This window comes from Urocitellus parryii, chromosome 11, assembly GCF_045843805.1.
Source record: "Urocitellus parryii isolate mUroPar1 chromosome 11, mUroPar1.hap1, whole genome shotgun sequence".
Lineage (NCBI taxonomy): Eukaryota > Metazoa > Chordata > Mammalia > Rodentia > Sciuridae > Urocitellus > Urocitellus parryii.
The window spans coordinates 119,543,095-119,558,581 of NC_135541.1; the positions used below are offsets into that span (position 1 = coordinate 119,543,095).

Here is a 15,487-nt window from a genome sequence, read left to right on the forward strand (position 1 = left end):
CCGGGAGAAGTCTATGTTACCCTGAGAACCTGAGGTGACCCACAGAGTGTTCCTAGGCACATAGCCACCCTGCTGAGCCATTTGTTCATGAATAATAAGAAGGGCCTGGGGAGCCAGATATCCCTGACTGCAGGGCCAGAGGTCCTTGACTCAGCAATGCAAGTTTCTGGAAAGACCAGAGAATGCTTGAGGCCTAAGTTTTGACCTTCTGCTTGAGAGAGGAAGATATGTGGAATGCAAGTGGCCATCCTAGTATTTTCCAAGATTGATAACATAATTAGGATACCCTGCAGTTTAGCATATACACTCTCCCTCACAGCCTAAACCACTCAGTTCAAACATATCAACCACTTGAACTCACCAATCACCCTTACCTGACTATTTCCTGCCAATGAATGTGCTAATCAATGTTAAGAGTTATTGTTTGATTTTCCTGAGGTATGAAATGATTTGCTGTGTGATGTTGTGATGCATAGAATATCCCCAAAAACCTATAAGATCTCACTGAACTAAGGTCCAGGACTCACTCCTCAGGAACTATTCGATGGAAATGATTGTGAGTCCAGGCTCCAGCTTGTAATAAAGACTCTTGTGTGATTGAACCGGATTCAGCTCCTGGAGTCTATTGGGGTCCCACGAATCTGGTATAACAACCCCTTTTTAAATAAACCTGCTTCATACACTTGCCTGAGTGTGCTTCTCCAAAGTTCAAACTTCAACATGTGGGGAGGACAGACTTGTCACCAATCACCAGCAGTATCACTATCCTGAAGAGGATGAAAAACACAAAACTACTTTTTTTTTGGTACCTGGGACTCAACTCAGGGGCATTTACCTCCTGAACCACATCCCCAGTACTTTTTTTTTGTATCAGGGATTGAACTCAGGAGCACTGGACCACTGAGCCACACCCCCAGCTCTGTTCTGTATTTTAGAGGCAGGGTCTCATGGAGTTGCTTAGCACCTGGCTCTTGCTGAGGCTGGCTTTGAACTCACAATTTTCCTGGCAGCCTTCCCAGCTGCTGGGATTACAGGTGAACTCCTCAGCCCCTACCACCCCCTACAAGTATGTTTTTTCTTTTGTGGTGTTGGGGATTGAACCCAGGGCTTTGTGCATGGAAGACAAGCACTCTACAAATTGAGCTATACTCCCAGCCCCTAAAAATACATTTTTTAGTATACTTTTTCTCCTTTGAGTAGTTATAAAAATGCTGTCTCTGCTAATTTTTTTTTTTTTGTGTGTGTGTGTGGTGCTGTGGATCAAACCCAGGGCATTGTGTATGCAAGGCAAGCACTCTATCAACTGAGCTATATCCCCAGCCCTCTGCTAGATATTTTGACTATTTTTTACAAGATGATATAAAATAGTTGCTCACAAAAGCCTTAAAGGAAAATTGGATAAGGAATTTTCTATCTAGATGACTTTGAAGGATCTGATTTTATTTAATTTATTTAAAAATTATATCATATTTCTGTATAATAGATATTAATCTGAGTCATCTAACAAATATTACTATTATATGGTGAGATGCTGGTAGTTCATAGTACCCAGCTCTAAATGATCATCTAGAGTTACCTGGAACAAAGTGTATATTGAAGGTAAGATGCAGACATATTGAATGACTCTTGTGATAGAAAATTATAGGGAGGAAACATAAGGACTATAAGGTTTATGGGCTGTCCTAGATGCTTCTGATTGTACTGGAGATAAGCTCAATGTTAAAAATTCTCAGTTTCATGAGTGATCAGACAAGCAGAAGCTTTCTCTGTCTACTACAAAATAATCGCTGAGTTCCCACAGCCAAAAATCAGATTGAGTCAGATCCTGCAGGTTGCTGAATTTCAAAGTAGGTTGAATTCTCAGCCTTTTCAATTATCTTGTTTTAAAGAGCAGCACACTCATTGGGTAAGAACTGGACCCTGAGAACCAGGACCTCCCTTGCCAACCAAAGTGCTCCTACATCCAACTGGAAAAGGAATCCTGCCTTCCCAGTTGGTAATAACTTCATTTCCTGTGAGTTCTGGTGAAGGAAGACAGCAATTCCCCTCATGCTTCCTCTCTCTTATCCCTCATCCCTTCAGGATAACTAGGTCCTCTGTGTCCCAGAGGCCAATTAGAAAGTAAAAAAAAAATGGAGAAGTTTTCACACTTTAAGACTTGCAAGATTTTGTAAAGTCATATCGGTGAAAATCAGGTGTTATGCTCGAATTTGTAACCCCCAAAAGACCACCAGAAACCAAGATCCATGTAAGCAGCAAAGAGGTGTTTATTGTGAGCTAGCTCAGTCCTCCATGCACACAAAGCAACTGGTGATGCTGAGAGGCCCTGAGCCCAGGGTTTGCAGCAGTTTTATACATTCTTTGGAGAGGGCAGGGACTTCACATACATCATAGCAAATCATCACATACCACGGGAAAATCAAATAACAACTCTAAAACATGATTAGCACATTCACTGGCAGGAACAAGTTGGGTAGGGGTGATTGGTCAGTACAAAAGGGGTATTCGTTTGAACTGATTGGTTTGAGCCAATCAGTACTGCTGAACTACATGGTTTACCAACTTGTTATCAACCACCATAAACCACTGGGAGGGTTATCTGGCATCCAAGGTATTTCCCTGTCTCATGCTGATTGGTGGCTGCTAGGGGGCTGCTATGGATCCTCACCTAGCCTGACTGAGTCAGGGACACCTGGTGCAGCAGATCTCTCCTGTTATTTGTAGATAAATAACTTAGCAGGGTGGGAATGTGCTTACGAGTGCTCTGTGGGTTTTTCCAAGGAATAAGGTCATGTCCCTTCCTTGGACAGGCTTTGCTCTGAGGTAGAGGCTGGTTTTTCATTCCCCCCTTTGTCTGGAAACTTGGGAACCAATCATGGTTTCCTCAGTTGGGGGCCTATTTGGGCAGGCTCTACATCTTGGTAAATAGTAATCCTCAGGGGACAGTCTTCAACTTCCCAGACTCACTCAAAATTGGCCTTCTAGATCCAACCTGACTCAATTTACCTATCTACACTGCCTATCCATTTCTGGTTATATTTCCCCCTAATTTTAGAAACTTTATTGCTGTAAGGAGAAGGGGTGAGAAGGGGCGATGGCTTGTTCTGGCTGCTTCAGAGCTGAAAAGGGGTGTCGAACACGAGGGGGCTCCATGACATGGGGGATGATGGACGAATTGGGGATGATGACATGGGGGACATGAGTTCCCTTTTAGAAGTCAGTTCCATTTGAGGTCTGGTTGGGGAAAAACAGGTTGTCTTCTGGGGATGGGTGCTTCTATGAGAGAAACAAAAACCATGAGTACTGAATAAGTGTTGCAACAGCTGGAATATGTCACTATACATAAGTTCCCTCACCAGGCTTTAACATCCCCAGTTATCAGGACTGTAAACATAACACTTAACTTTTAGGGTTACAGATGTCCTTCCCTTAAGATACAGTTTAATAATTTAATGTCATCTGATCTTGCAAAATCCTTTTACTAGTATGACCTCTGTGTCTAATAGAGAAACCTTTAATTCTGTTACTTAGGGCTGGATACTCATACTAGCAAACACCATGCCTACCTGTGTAGGTTAGGAATATCTGTAGGCCTCAAACTAAAAACTACTCTGGCAGTTTCTATTAATAGTTATCAGGCATTTTTGTCTGAAAATCTCTTTTGCAGCCTCTAGTTTACTTATTCTTGGAAGTTACTGTCGCGACCCCTTGCCCGCAAGGAAGACGCAACTCAGGAATCTTCTCTCAGCAGTTTATTCAGGTCCTTGATACTTTTTCTTCTTTCAGCTGTTTATTCAGGCCTTTGTATTGACATGTCTTTTAGCTTCTACTACTACTCCTACTGCTACTTCTACTGCTACTCCTACTACTACTTCTACTAATACTCCTACTACTACTACTCCTGCTACGTGCCCCAGCCTTAATAAAGCAGATAAAGCCCCAATGCACAACTGCCACGTGGATCTTTCTCATAGGGTGTTTTACAGCTACGTGCCAACTCTCCCAAAATAAGGAGTTGTTTATCACAGGCCACGGCGCTTATCAGCGCCATCTTGTAATGGCGGCCACAGTACACAGAAACGGCTCACTACAGTTCCCCCTTTTTTGTTTTACTAAGACAATACAGGCGAGAGTAGAGGTCCTATCCCACTGTGCAGAAGTGACTGCATATGGTCCAGCCCTAAGGAGGCGCCTTCCCCAGATCTGGCTCCATATCAGCCGACGCCTTTTTTCGTGGGGCGGGGCGTGGACGTCCAACCCGCATGCAATAGGACATGCTCTCCTTGAGGTCCACTGCAAGGATCACTCAAGTGCAGTGCCTTGCCTCGCATCCTGTATCGTGACGATGGTGGACGAAGGGGGACAGCTGAGGCTGAACTGTGGCTGTGTAGAAAAACGACGACAAACAAGTTGGCAGCACCCTGAAAGAAAGGCACGGACAGCACAAAGGGGGAGAAATTCGGTCGTGACATCTGCCATTGTTAGATAAAGGCCAAGACGTTCCCGTGGAATCTCAGGCGGATAAACAGGAGGCCTAGTGAGCTGGCCACTTCTACATGCAGAACAAGGAATTGGGGGCTGGGCCCCGGGGGCCAGGGAAGGCCTGCTATCAGCAAGTTCCCCTCTTTTGTTTATTGCATGTCAAAGGGAATCAAGTAGCCCCTGTCTTAGGTCGTCCACCGCCCCTGCACTGCTTACCCGTCTCTGGGGAAGCCCCATTCCCCTGTCTTAGGTTGCAGTGCAAGCGTGGAAGTTGCCCGTCACTGGGTACTACAAGATCAGCTCAGCGTGTTGTGGCCAACAGGACACTGTCATGGTAACCGCCTCCATAAACAGGACCCATGACCATCACCATCAAATGGCAGGTGTAGTTGAACCGTAAGATTAGTTAGTAAAGATCCTAGTGCAGAAAGGTAGGGAGGAGAGGTATGCACAGAGGAAAGATATGGTAGAAGTTCCAGCATTAGAAGAGTGACAAAAGAAGGACATGTCGATCCCAGTGCAATGTTATAATAACTTGGGGTGCAACGACCATGTCAAAGGTTTACTGTTTAAGATGCGCAAGCCAGACCTGTGGCGAGTTGCCATTTTCTAAAGCAGCAAGAGCTTGTATGATCATAGCCTTATCGTGAGCACTGCGGGCCTTGAGGCGACAGAGAAACCACAAGCAGAGAATCACACCAAAGCAACACATAGTACCAAAAATGTCTACTCCCACCCACTCCTTAAAAAAGGAAAAGGCAGAAGATATCCAAAATATCCAAGTGGTGAATTGACTCAAGGTCACTGGATCGACATGGGTGCTATTCAAAACAGCAATCTGAGTTAGTTGAGACTGGATCAAGTTTTCTGCTTCCATGGACCAGGTTCCGCATAGATACTCTCCAATGATGCATGAGGCATTTCTGGAATCATAAAATCTGACAGAGGTTATACATAAATGTGCTCCTTGATCAATACAACCCAAATGTACTAGGTCAGACAATTCCTCAACTTGAACTTGAAGTAACTCTATCCTTTGATTAGCAGCCAAAATCCCAGATAAAATGTGTTGATTAATTCTACTTTGAGATTTAGAAATTACTTGATTGTATTTTTACTGAAAAGCAAATTTATAGTAAACACATTTATCTCAAATATCTGTAACTGAAAAGGCAGAGTATCTGATAAATGTAAATATAAAACATAAATTATGGGTTTTCTGTTGAAGAAAAACAATTAGGCAAATATATATTAACTAATTAATTAGGCATGTACTAATTAATTTATAGATTAACAAATATAGGTTATCTAAATATCAAAATATATATATATATATATATATTAAGAATAAGAACATGACTTATAATTGTATTAACTTTATGTAACCACGTGGTCTTAAAATATTTGGATCCATTTAAATTTATTTTTAACTAGGAGTGCACTCTTCTATGTGACGTCACTTGATGTAACTGAAATAAGATCCTTGAGTATACATTTTTATTTTTATAGTTAGCAATGAAAATAAGGATTTTTTGGTCATCACAGGAACTTTGCCGGCTTGTTCCTGTGGCGAGCAAATGCATCCTCATAACCTTCAAAATTAAAAGTAAAATATAAAGAAGCATATTTGATATCTCTCATCAATAGAACATTATTCAGTAACACAACTATAGAGAAAAAGTCAGGTTATTTAACTTAGAACTAGCTTAACTTTAGGACTGTAACATAGAAACCTGTGGAATTAAATTTTGTCTGAAAAAGATATCTTTCATTAGCATTTACAGGTAGGCATTTTGTTGTAAAAAAAATACAGGCTCTGAGCAGCTCCGGTAGAAACCTGAAACACAGCAGTACAGGTTAGTGGCTGGAAAGCGGGACCAGAAGTCCTGTCTGAGTGACTGTGGAAGAACCAATCAGAAGCCCGCAAAAGTGTGGGAGGTGGGACCAGGAAGCAGCTATGTCGGCCAGGCACCCCATGGTTACCATGGTGATGCAAACAACATGGAGTCTGGTGCCCATTTTCAGGGCAAAAGTAAGTTCTCCAAGTTTTCTTAGCCGATTGTATTTTGTTTGATTTTGTCTGCATTTTCCCCCGCCTGGCCAAGATCTTACTGCGGTAGCAGCTTGTTCTGTCTCTGCGACCTGCGGTTGCAGTTGTACATCCTGTACTTCCTGGCATTCCCCTAGGGAGTCTACAGATAGAAAGGGGTTGGTCCCTGGGAGGTGACGAAGTCGCCCACTCCCCGGGGTACCATTCCGTCCCTGGATTGCCCCATACACCTAGGCTTCCGGGGCCCGGGCCGGGCCCCTGTTTCCGTTTTGAGGGCAGCGGCCAGAACCTGTCCTGTAATATGAGCTCCATCAATATCCTTACAAGCTCGAATCATGTCATCAACACTCTTTGCTCTGGTAGATTTAATGGCATTTTGGCAATAGGAATTTGCATATTTAAGAGCCAATTGCTTAATGACCGGCATGGCTTGTTCCAAGTTAGGGAATATTTTTTCTGCTACCTGTATCAATCAGGCAAGGAAGTCAGAATAAGGCTCAGAGGGTCCTTGAGCAATTTTTGAAATTTTTGTTTTAGCATTTGAAATAGGTAGAGCCTTCCAAGCCTAAATGGCTGCTGTAGCTATCTGAGCATAGACCCCAGGATTAGAATTAATTTGTTGATTTATGATAGCATATTGTCCCAAGCCTGTTAACATTTCAAGGTTATGCCGTGGGAAGCCAGCGTCCTGATTGACTCGGGCTAGCTCGCGACACCTCTCTTGATTTTCACTTTTCCACAACAAAAAATCCCCTCCAGACAACACAGCCATGCAAAGCTGTTGCCAGTCACTAGGTGTCAGCTGATTGGCAGAGAAAGACTCGAAGAGAGTCAATGTAAAGGGGGCATGGGATCCGTAATTAGTAACTGCCTCCTTTAGTTGTTTAATATCCTTAAAGGCTAAAGGAACATGTACTCTGGCCGGCTGTCCATCGGCATCCAAGTTTTCAATTACTGGGAAGTTTGGGCCGTCTTAGGCTGCCACTGAACATCCCCCAGCCTTCTGGGGTTGTCCTTGTCCCAATCGGGGTTATAAGGAGGGAGCGTGACAGCATCAGGGCCGTAGGTGCTTTAAATCTTGACTTTTCCAATTGACCCTCCAGTTCCTCTATCTCCCTTTCCAGTTCTTTTTCCTGCCAGCTGTTACCATGGAGCCCAGTTAGTAACTCCCTTATCTTAGAAATGTAGTCAGCACTGTGAAGCCCAGCTCAAGACCAGAGGCCTTGCTTACAAATTTTTGTGAAAAACTAGTAAGGGAGTGTCCAGTGCCTGGAATGCTGATTTTTTCAGACAGTAGCCAAATAAAACAGGGCAACATGAAAATAGGAAGTTTATCTACATTAAACCTTTTTGTAGAGATTCTTTTGCTGAAAGTCCTAAAATAAGCCATGGTGAATATTCTGGAGAAGGTCAATTAAGACTTTTCTGTGGGCCTGATAGGGAGGGGGAAGATGAGAAGGCGGGGTTGAGAGCAGCTAGGGTGGATCTAATTCCTCAGAACTGTCCGAGCTACTTGTGTCCTTGGGAGTTTTTAACTCAGTCAAGTCCGGATAGAGTCTTCTCCTCTGTTTAACTTCAGACTCCCTTATCTTTTCACCACTCTTACTCCTAATACTTTCTGCTACCTCGCTATGTGACCCCTCCGATTTTTCTTCATGCAATTGCTCAAGAACGGCCTGACCCTTGCTCACAGCTTTCTGACATTTACCATCCATTATACATCCTCTAATTAACTTCCAAAGTAGTATAACACCATCCTTCAAGATACCCTGCTCACGAGCGAAATCCAGGTCCTTCCCTAATTTGTCCCAGCTAGGAATCGTCAGACTCCCTGAAAAAACAAACCAAAGAGCTACAGAGTCAGTCTCTTCTAAAAACCTCTGTAATGTGCACTGCTTCACTTTAAGTCCCTTAGAACGCAGTAACCCGTCCAAGGCCAGCAAAATTGGACTTGAGGGAGTAGCACCCAAACTGTTCCAAGCAGTATAAAGAAAGTGAAAATACAAAACCCCGCTCTCTCTTTATCTACAGAGGAGCGTCTTATTTATTTATTTATTTTTTCCCCGCTCTCTCTTTATCTACAGAGGACACAACAACAAAAGAAACACAAAAAACAAAAGCGAAATGACACAACAAAAGAAACACAGAAAACAAAAGTGAAAGTACACAGTGCAGCTGCAATAAATATGAGGCTCTCTCTTTCTTTGTAGAGGAGCTGACCCCGCTTTGGACGCGGATCCCACTTACTGGGACTATCCCTGCTTTGATCGCAGATCCCACTTACCTGGGACTAACCGGTGCACCACCCCTGACTGACTGAAAGTTCTGGTTCCCGGGTCTCGGCACCACTTGTCGCGACCCCTTGCCCGCAAGGAAGATGCAACTCAGGAATCTTCTCTCAGCAGTTTATTCAGGTCCTTGATACTTTTTCTTCTTTCAGCTGTTTATTCAGGCCTTTGTATTGACATGTCTTTTAGCTTCTACTACTACTCCTACTGCTACTTCTACTGCTACTCCTACTACTACTTCTACTATTACTCCTACTACTACTACTCCTGCTACGTGCCCCAGCCTTAATAAAGCAGATAAAGCCCCAATGCACAACTGCCACGTGGATCTTTCTCATAGGGTGTTTTACAGCTACGTGCCAACTCTCCCAAAATAAGGAGTTGTTTATCACAGGCCACGGCGCTTATCAGCGCCATCTTGTAATGGCGGCCACAGTACACAGAAACGGCTCACTACAAGTTACATTTAACTATTATTATTATTTAAAATGCCCAGTAATAGCTGTGTTTTGGTTTTAACTGTCTTTGCTAAGTGTTTAAGATGAAGTAAGTCAAACTGACTTTTGTTTCTATCTATTGTTAACAGTCAGCTGAGTTTCCCTGGGAGTCCTGGGGGAACTTTACAGCAGCTTCTCAGTTCTGCTAGTGCCATTTGTGCTAGGATGGGTCCAGGCCTTGCTTAACCATGTGGCTTCCATTGGAAGCATCAGGGATATCTCCCTTCTTTGATGACCCTCCTCTTCATAGCAAATGCACTGATTGGCTTTCTGTCCTCCAGCGGTCTCATTAATCTCCCTGATTGGGAGGTTATGTGGCCCAGAGTTGCAAAGCTCTTTGGAGATGTCCCCTGTTCCCTGGATTCATACTGACTCAGAGGGCAAGAGCCAAATATTGGTTTTCTTGGCCCTTTTAATTTAACATTAATTTTAAAACTTAATCTTAAACATCCAGCAAATAAATTTCAACAGCCTTATATTAAGAGTACTGGGCTTTAATGTCTATCTCTCTATCCTGTAGGTGATAACTCATTATCTTAAATTAACCCAGGCTGTGTGTTCTTAAAGCAGTACCTCTGCAAAACATTAACAGGCAATCTTTAGACCATTTATTAGAAAACTACAAAATAAAATTAACAAGAGTAAATACATTTAGTTCTTGTAATAGCTACCTTGAACTTTGGCAGAGTTATACATTATATCCCCTGTTTGAGATCCTAGTAATCTTGACAAAAACCAACTTTTGGTCACAACTTTAAATGTACTGAAATCTGGCCTACTTCTTTCATAGTCATTCTCACATGTAGTAAGATGGGACCAGAGTTTTATCTCAGGAGCAGGTTCAAGCAGGACTTAAAAACATAAGTCACATAAGCAGGTTGCTTAGATTAGCAATGCTCCTACTCTTGCTGCCAAAACCATCTCTAACATTGGTGAAACCCAGTGCAAGATAACCAGTGGAGATCCATAAATCCCACATCTACATATTGAAAACCACACATCATTCTTACCTGTTAAATAAAACATGTTCATTTCCTTATTTTGAAATACTCTCCTGTGAGCATACATGAATGACTAAATTCTAAGAATAACCCATGAAACTATTAGGTGCAAATTGTTTTTCCAAAGGAAGCACAATTCCTTGAGAAACTAGGAGCTTTCCAGGAAGAAGAATGGAGGTCAATACTGGACCTCCAAGCTGCTTTGCTTGATGAAACAGCTGGCCAAAGTCTGGAAGTTGCTGCAGTGGGGTCCACTACCATGCAACCTTAGAACTCCGCTGAAGGAGACTCGTCACCTTAAACCACAGATGCATCATCCTCTGCAGTCAACACCTGGAAGGATTCTCCCTGGTGATGTTGATAGACATATTTCCAGTTGGGTTTCTGACCACACATCAAACAAAAGAAAAAGAGGCTTCTACCCAGGTGTTGGGATTGGAGGGATTTGTCCTCTAGACACCAGAGGTGATGGGGGGATTGCTAGCCTGCCCACGGCATTATGGGAGAATCTGTAATGAAATCTGACAGCAGAGGCCTGGACTTAACCAGAGTGACCTCCAAATTATTGTTCTTGGTGAACCTACTTGTGAAGAATGAAGAGACAGTGGACTATTTGTCAAAAAGACCAAATGACAGGAGGCATCAGCTCTGATTTAGGGATCTGGAAGGATCAGGTCTTCTGAATCACTAAAGTTAGATTTCTTCCAAATAATGTAATGGGTAGGGAGAAAAGAGCTGTTCCTATATCGACCACAGAAGCAGCTTCAGAACAAAACTCTAAGAGCTACTCACATGCAGTGTCCACCAATTAGGCTTCATGTATTAATCGGGGCAAGGACTTCACAAGTGGGAGCACCCAGCCCTTAGCACCTAGCAGTTCTAGTGCATTTGCAGTAGATTTTGGTAAATCAAAGCATTGCCTGGATCACGGGAGTCAGAAAATGTGTGTGCTTGTGTCCATTAAGACAAGGAAAGGTATCATGTAGCAGACTGCAGGTGAAGGCAACTCCCACCCTAGGAGTTCAGAAATTTAAGGTCAGGATGTGAGGAGAGGGCTAGAGTGGGGAGAAGTTCTACACTCTGAAGTAGAAAACTGTCAGTCAGCCTTCAATCACTGTGACAAAAGGGACTCCACTTAAAAGGAGGAAAGGTTTGTTTCAGCTCATGGTTTCAGTCCCTGGTCACATGGCCCTGTTGCTTTGGGCCTGTGTGGGATAATACATCACAGCAGAAGCACATCAGGAGGAAGGTCTATTTACCTCATGGCAGCTGGGAAGAAAGAGAGATGTGGGGGCGGGGGGTGGGACTGGAGTCTCAATATCTTCTTCAAGGCATGACCTCAGTGACCTTCCTTCCTTCCATTAGTGTTATGGTTTGGATGTGAGATGTCCCCTAAAATCTCATGTGTGAGACAGTACAGAAGGTTCAGAGGAGAAATGAGACAATTAGGGATGTGGCTTTGGGCATATATTAGTATCTGGCAAGTGGACCCTCTCTGTTTCCTGATCACCATGTGAGCTGCTTCCCTCTGCCACACTTTTCCACCATGATGTTCAGGCTCCCTGGAGGAATGGTGCTGGATTTCTAAGAACTGAGACCTCTGAAACTGTGAGCCCTCAAATAAACTTTTCCTCTTCTACAGTTGTTCTAGTTGGGTTTTTAAGACACAGCAGTGAATTAACTGACTAAAACATTTAGATCTTACTCTCCAAGGGCTCCACCACCTCCCCAAAGCACCACAGGCTGGGACCAATCCTTCAACACAGGGCCCTTGGGGGACATTCAAGATCCAAACAATAACAAATACTTTAGTCACTACACTATTTTGCTCCACTTGTAAGGGGGAAGAGTGCTGAAATCACAGAATGGTCCCTGATTCTGAAGAGGGAGAACCCATGGCAAAAGATGAGGTCTAAATCCAAATCCTTCCAGTTCTCATTAAACACTAGTTGTACTTTTCTGAACTGGAATCCCCAGTACTTTCTAATCATGAGGGGGATCCCTGCCTGGAGAGGTTGCATGGAGAGCCAGATTTAATCAGCTGTGTACCCCCAAGGAGACGGTGAGAGATGCAAAAGACTGTAAAGTTACAAAACCATTATATGTGCCCCAGGGAAGAGTTCAGTCCCCACCATTGGGATGAGGAGGATGTGTGACATCACCTAAGACAGGCAGTCCCAGTGTCTTCCCCTTTCCCAACCCTGGGGAGAGAATTTGAGAGAATATGATAGAAGGTAAAAATATGTTTCTGAGATGATACAATGAGATGGAGAATGTATTTCTTTTTTCACCTAAAAATTCCAAGAAAGCTGAGGAAGGCCGAGAAACATGAGAAAAATAGAGGATAAGCCATTGCTCCACAGGGAGGCTGCTCTGTCCCTTGAGGGGACCATGCAGGGTGGGTAGGGTCACTGGAAAGGAGTAGTTGTTGTTGAAGGGAGACAGTGAAAGGGTGATGACAATGGGAAGATGGGAGCGCTGGCTGGATGGTGCTTGCCCAGCATGCATGAGGCCTGGGATTATTCCCAGCAGCAAGGGAGAAAGGGAAGGGAGGGGAAGGGAAGGGAGGTCTCTGCAAAGCTACACAATCATTGGACAGGACTCCTCCTTAGACAACCTCCAGATGTTGGATGAAGCGTTTTGGTTTTTAGTCATTTTGGCGGGTATTGAATCCAGAGCTGTGCACACTCTGGGCACACTCCCAGCCCATGGTGAAGCTATTAAGTGGATCATTTTGATGGACGGCCAATAGGCCTGAGACGCTGGGTGGAATTAAGGAATGGAGAAAGTGTGGAAGTGGGTCATGAGGGATAGGGCTCAGAAATTACCAAAGACCAAGGATGGCTTTTGATCATCAGAGACTATCATAGGACGTTTCAGATCAAGCTTAATGAAGTGGATCTGGGTGACATCAAGATGAACATTCCAAAAGACACTGGATCTGATGATCTCCCTAGCCTTGGTGGGTTCAGTGACAGCAGCACCGTTAATCAGTGGTGCATGGTGGATTTCTGTGTTCCATAGAAGTTCAAAAGGTCCCTCCCTATTCAGGCTCCATGCCTTTGTAACACCATGAGCGAGCCAAGTCCTCAGAGGGATCCAGCTGACATGACTCCTCTCTCTCACTGCTGCTCCTCCCCCAAATCCCCAGACAGAGCCCTTCAGTATGAGCCACATCTGGGAAGCAAATCCCCAACTTCCCAGAACATCCTACACAACTGCTTCTGTGGTGACTCTGGTCCACCAAAGTCTCCCTTTGCCTTTCCTCTCTCCAGCTCAGAACCCTCCCTGGAGCCAGATCTTGTCTTGGGGCATTTGGGGTGGGGAGACAGGGAGGGAGTGCATGGGAAAGAAAGGAAGAGTCTTTTCTTTGGACAAAGCTCGATTTGTGAAAGTGAACAAGTTAATTTCAAAAAATAAGCTCAAGTTCACTAATCACCAGGGAAATAAAAAGTAAAACCCAAGATGCTATTTAAAAAATATATATATTCAATTGTCAACCAGGTTGGTCATTGTGTTGACAAGGCTGTGAAAAAACTGGGAATTCTCCTAGACTCTGGGGGAGAATGTCAATATGCACAGCCATTTTGGTGTGCAATTTGACAGCATATCAATCTCAGAAATGTCCAAGGCACTCTGATCTGGAAATTCTACCTCCAGGGGTGTAACTGAACAGAAGCAAACCTGTCTGCACCTTTGAGGAGACATGATCTCTGTGGATCCCTTCCTATTCTAACTCTGTATTTGGTTGAAGTGATGTGCCTGACCCACTAGAGGTCACATCACTGAATGGGGCTTAGGGAAAATTCCCTCCCTGGTCCCCTCTTTCCTTTTTCTAGTGTTTGGAACTTGTACACGATGACTAGAGTTCCAGTTGTTATTTTTGACCTGGAGAAGAAGCACTATATGCCAAGGAAGATGAAAATGTGAGGAACCTGAGACCCCCATGCCCCATAGAGTCCCCCTTTCCACCTGACCTGCTTCCCTACAGCGTGGTTTTGGACACAAGAGAAAAGAAGCCAGTAATTGTTCAGTCACTGTGATTAGGTCTTTCTCACTAGTAGATAAATGTATTTGTTTTCTTTTCCTTTTTTTGTGGGACTCTATTTTTAGACTGGCAAATTAAAGTTATACATAATAGTGTGATTTCTTGTTACATATTCATACATGCACATAATAGAATATAATTCCCTCAACCACCCCACAAACTTTTTTCCTCTTCTCCCCACTTCCCTCTACTCTATTGTTCTTTCAATTTTTTCTTTTCTTTTTTTTTGGGGGGGGGGGAGCGGGGTAACCAGGGATTGAACTCAGGGGCACCTGACCACTGAGCCACATCCTCAGTTCTGTTTTCTATTTTATTAGAGACAGGGTCTCACTGAGTTGCTTATAGCCTCCCTAAATTGCTGAGGCTGGCTTTGAACTTGTGATCCTCCTGCCTCAGCCTTTCAGTCACTGGGATTATAGGTATGGGCCACCGTGTCCAGCAGTCCTTTAATTTTCAGGAGATGCTCCCTCCCCTACGTCTCTGTTTTCTCTCCAGCTTCCATATATGAGATCCTTGACTTTCTGAGTTAGCCAGGTTTATTTCTAGCTGATACAGATGTTTATTGTGACATTTCTTTAAATAGAGGAATGACATGAACAGTCTAAGTGTCCCTGGCTTCTGGAATTTCCTTGAGGCTTTCAAGACTCATCGAGTCTCAGTACATGGAAATCCTTATATTGGGCCTCTTCCCCTTAAAGACACTTGGCCTGGCTACTCTTGAGCACATTCCTCTCAAGTTGCTGGAGACCCACATTTTTCAAGTGACTATTTCCAATTTCCCAAAAACAAGACCTACAGGAACTAAGAGTCAAGCATCTAAAACCCTTTATTTTATCAACAAAACTCGGGAAGTGGCAGACAGACAGATGATGCAATAAGAAAGATAAATTTGCTCACTTATCATGTAACAGGAGAAAAAGGTATTTTTTTTCCATAGCATTCATATTTAGAGGAAAACACGATCATACTTTTTAAAAAAATTTAATTGCCAGGAACCACTACTATATTTGGAAATAGGGTATTTACTGTCAAAGTCATTAGAAGGCAGGCAGGGAAAGGGAAATAGAGTTTATTAGTGGTTTATAAATATCTTCGGGCTGTGAAAAACAGTTAAGAGATTT

General features: G+C 43.5%; 1 long non-coding RNA gene across 1 annotated transcript in view; it reads right to left on the bottom strand.

Annotated features, from left to right (window-relative positions):
* Positions 1-2,541: 2,541 nt before the first annotated feature.
* Positions 2,542-15,487, bottom strand: part of LOC144249213 (uncharacterized) — a 182,149-nt gene continuing 169,203 nt past the window's right edge. Inside the window, exon 4 of the long non-coding RNA XR_013342191.1 lies at positions 2,542-3,276. This is a non-coding gene — a long non-coding RNA (uncharacterized LOC144249213). The remainder of the gene's footprint in view (positions 3,277-15,487) is intronic.